Raw genomic sequence first — 4,930 nt, 5'->3', positions numbered from 1 at the left:
CACACACACACACACACACACACACACACACACACACACACACACACACACACACACACCAAATATAAGCACTGGTGCTTTCTTACAACCATACACGCATGCACTTGCACTGACATGCAAACGCTCACACATAAGAAACCCGTTCTTACAGTAACATACATTGAAACGCTCTTTAACAATTCAACCGAGTTCAATTTGTCACCGGAATAGCTTGGATATCATTCACGGATTCTAATCACGATTTAATAAACTCATTTCTGGCTCTCTCCATCATTGGATTTCCTTACTGTTACATAGACTTTATTACCACCTGCGTACCGTCTTTTAAATCATTTTCAACAATATTACTTCTTATAAATTATTCTTTCTGTTTACCTCTTCTTTCGTGTTTTAACTGATATTTCTCTGGACTTCAAAAGAAAACTTAATGAATTTTATGCAATTTTCACATTATTAATACACTTAATCTACTGTAGCACTAATTTTTAACCTTTTACTCATATGTCCTTCTAGTCAAGTACAATATTTTCCATTTTGTTTGTTTTGCATTCCTTTCTCCCTCACTGTATTATATTCACGTCCGGTCAATTACCCCCACCCCAGAACCTCTACCCACACTTCCACACCTCCCTGCACTGAAGAAACTATCCGCATCCCAAACCGTTCGTACCCTCCTGGCAACCAATCACAGCTTACTTCACACGGAGTCCTTATCTATGCCCTAAGTGGTTAGCCTCATGTTTTTAAACACACAAACACACCCCTTCCTCTCCTCCTAAATTCTCTGCATAGAATTGTATTGCAACTTGGGTCCTAAACACATAATGCTTCGCATTTCTCTACATTTTCTCCTTTCTTCTCTATTCTCTGATGAAATATGGTGTTTGAAATGTAATTATGTTTTTATAATTACATATTAGTATTAATCTTACCTATATAGATTTTCTTATACGCTGGCCACTTAATAAAATCTTTATAATGACTTTTTTCCTTAATTGTATGTATATTCATTATATATCCCGATCAATTTATATTCACTGCGGTAAAATTTTGGTTTTAAATGCACATTGTTGAGGTGAATAAATTAGATTTGACACGTAGATAAATATGAAAATATGTATATATACGTGTGGATATGTATTATTCGTATGGGTATGTATAAATATTTACATTTATATCCTGTGAGCTATATTATACTGAAGACGGTAGAGTGATTTTATATCTCTAATTAACCTTTTTCAAAAATTTACCTTTTTAAAAAAATAAAGTTTCTTTCTTCATTTTCTCGCTTTCAACCCGTGCTAATGGAGTGCAAGATGCGGTTTTCGTGCTATTTGGCGTCTATCACTAGCATGTTGGTGTTGTTTATCAGCACTCTTTATTATAATTATATCTTTATAATTCTATATTAGTATTAATTGTTACCTATATCGTTTTTATTACGTGTTTTCACTTGAGAAAAAGCTCGTTAATGTTATAATGTTTTTTATCCGTAATTATGTATATATATATAGTGTGTACTTTTCTGCCTATCCTACATGTCTTTCGAGAGCCTTTCTACGTATTTGTTCAAAATCTATTGTGTAATATATAACATGTATTATGAGACAAATGTATAAAATTATGTATTATGAGACGGGCATTTTGATAAAATAGACATTTAAAATCGGTCTACAAATATATTTAAGGAAGCTGAACATAATCACATCATATGTGGGAGTTGTTTATTTAAAATACAGTCTCTCAAACAGCGCTTTCCCACTAATGTCACAAATGGGTGTGGTCAGTATTATTTAGCTTAAGTGCTCTATCATTCTTAATATCTATGAATTGCAATATAACAATGAATTGATATATTTTGTTTACACTACATTAGATATAAGGTTTTAAGAAAAAGCGATTGACGACCTCAGCTTAATCACGACCACAAAGAACGCAATTTGAATAGAGATAAAAAAAACAAAAATAGAACCCGAATGATAATATGTGTTCATACAGCAGAATTTCAATTGAAATGCTGTTTGTAGAAAACAAATTAAATTACGATGTCGTGTCGATATCGCCATCAAACAGGCTTACAAAGGTGAAGCTATAGTTGTGTGAAGTGCGGATGTTCCTCCAACACTAAGAAACCTCCTTCATCTGCCCTCCACCCTCCGACGTTACGCCCCACTACCAACATGTATTTTCCACCATCCATGAAATTATCCCCTCCTAACTCCCACCCACACCACCTCAAACTTCATTGTCCACACCCCAAGAACTACAACCACTTACTTCGTTCCTTTGACAAATGAACCAAATGACCTGGGTCGACTCATTGCTTACGCTTGCAAATAACCAACTCAATTAATCTCTTAATTGAACTCGTCCTTACACCACTTACTGCCTTCTTTCTCCTCACACATTCACACCACGAAGTACACTCTTGGTCACTTTAATTCCTTTTCATTTCCTCCTCATACTTTCCGACTCTTATCCATCATTGACATCAAGTCTCCATATATTTTTATCCTGCAAACTGAAGGTCTCCTTGCCCTCGAACACTACTTTGATTTACACTACCCTCCTCCACTTGGCCAAACTGGTTCTCTCTTTAAATTGATTTTGCATTAGCGAGAGTGTCTTACGATCAGGTCTCAGGAGTGTATATGGATTCAAGAATGGGATCCCACTACGCGACCCGGCTATGTTGGGGCCAAAATATTCTCTCCATAGACCGGTCCCACTCTTGAGTGATACGGCAGACCCATCAATGACTGTATCAGCAATACATCACTTCTGCAAACAATTCAATTGCTTCCTGTCTTTCAGTCAATCCTTCTGCAACGGACTAAAATCTCCTGTACGTTCAAACGTCAAATTCCTTGTTATTTCTAGTGCCTGCTAACGATCTTCTATTACCATCTCATTCTACTAAAAGTCATTCCTACATCGACCTCATATCCACTCTATATCCCTGCAGTCACTCCACTCTAACACGCTTTTTTTTTCCTACCATCCCTCCAGTACACCATTTCATGCGCTTTCTGCTAACTCTTATCTAGCCACTCCACTTCTCTTCTTCCCAAACAACCCCTTCCTCATACAAACGCGCGGGTAACCTACCTGGCCTACTGCTTTATATCTTCTCCCACTTCGAAGCACTAAAGTTAGTTCCTCCCGAACTTTCGTCCACACTGCCGCATCTGACCATTCCTCTGAAACGACTCCGTCCTTACCGGTATCCAACACCACCACTATCACATCATCGACACATTCACTTGTTCGTCTACTAATGCGATTTACTGCGTATCAGTGCATTCGAGAAGCTTCAATGTCCTGTGCAGAGACAGATTGCTCCTGACTAGTTAGCAGTTGAAGATCAGTAAATGATCGATACACCTATGTTACCGTGGTCTATGAAGCAACTTTCATGGTGTCCAACAACATTAAAAACTGCAACAAAAACAGCAACGAACAGGTATATATACAGAATTATGTTGAAATGAAAACGCCAGACAAAATATCACAGATCCACATTGACTATCCAAAAAAGTTACAATGTTGTAACATTAGCCAACTACACATTGCGATTAATATTGTGCGGGACGGCAAACAAATTTTACTGGACTTTGCTGGGACAACGTAAGCAATAATACGTCAAAGGAAGCAAACGGTGTATAGCCGAACGGAGAATAATCCGAAATGATTCGGACGATCGAGGTACCTTCTTGAATTCAGTACATTTGAAATTTTTTACGCATGCCCTTATGGCAGAATTTTCATTTTGGAAAAATGGTTTTCCCTGTTTGCAATATAAGGAATTGAAACAAACGTACATTGGTGCAGCTGAAACCATTGGGCTAGGCGCAGCTGAAAGTATTTGGCTACTGCTGGGATCGAACAACAAGAGTCGAGTCTTCTTTCCCTCAAGCGAAAAGGTGCTTTTTATTTCGGTTGTTGTCACCATCAAGCTGACCAAGTCTGTATAATTATTTCCACTATTATAAAGGCTATGTATTTCCAGTTAGTATGTCTGATGTGTCTTAAGTCTCGCCATCTGAAACGTAGCAACTTACATGATAGTTAAATGGCATGTATACTAACGCACGCAAACACACACACTCACACGCACATATATAACCGAGGTTTCGACTATATATATGTGTGAGTGCGAGAGCGCGTGCATATTTATGACTGAGTTTGCTTCCGTATGTGTGTATGTATGTATTTGTGTATATATGTATATTTTTTTTAATAAATATGTGTATATATATACATTTATGCACACACGCTTATACACATATATCCATTAATCCTCAATGTAACGTCACTTACTCACAAATATATAAATTTCACATCTCTTATACATCTATTCACATATATACTTGCACAAATGCACACGACGACTTTAAATAATTTAACAGGAGAATAATAGATGTACTGACTTTAATTTAATCGTTTAATATTCCTGAAAAGCGTGCCAAGACGGTTTTCCGTGTTTTACTTTTCCTTTCATCACGGGAATAAGTAATTAGAATGCGTATTTCGATTCTTATGTATATATCTATATTCATATAGTTTTCATCTCTCTATTGTAGTTGTTTATACACAGACTGAGATTATTGCGATATATATTCTCTAAGAACTTCATTATTTTAACTATTAAATTTGGTTAAATTTTGATTTATATTCTATTATTGTTAATATGTTTTTAAAATTAATTTACTATCATTTATTGTTTGATCTTTATATATTTATTATTTTGATCTTTGTATATTTACAATGTTATTTTAGTTAGGTTGTTCCTCCATTGTATTCTATTGATTAACGTATATTCGTTTAAATTAGGTGCAAACATTTCTTCTATGAATATGCTTATATAAATTGTTGCATTATGTATGTGTCATTGTGTGTATGTGTGCGTGAATATATATATATATATATA

This window comes from Octopus bimaculoides, chromosome 3 (genome assembly GCF_001194135.2).
Source record: "Octopus bimaculoides isolate UCB-OBI-ISO-001 chromosome 3, ASM119413v2, whole genome shotgun sequence".
Lineage (NCBI taxonomy): Eukaryota > Metazoa > Mollusca > Cephalopoda > Octopoda > Octopodidae > Octopus > Octopus bimaculoides.
The sequence above is the reverse complement of the archived record's forward strand: the minus strand, read 5'-3'. Positions refer to the sequence as shown.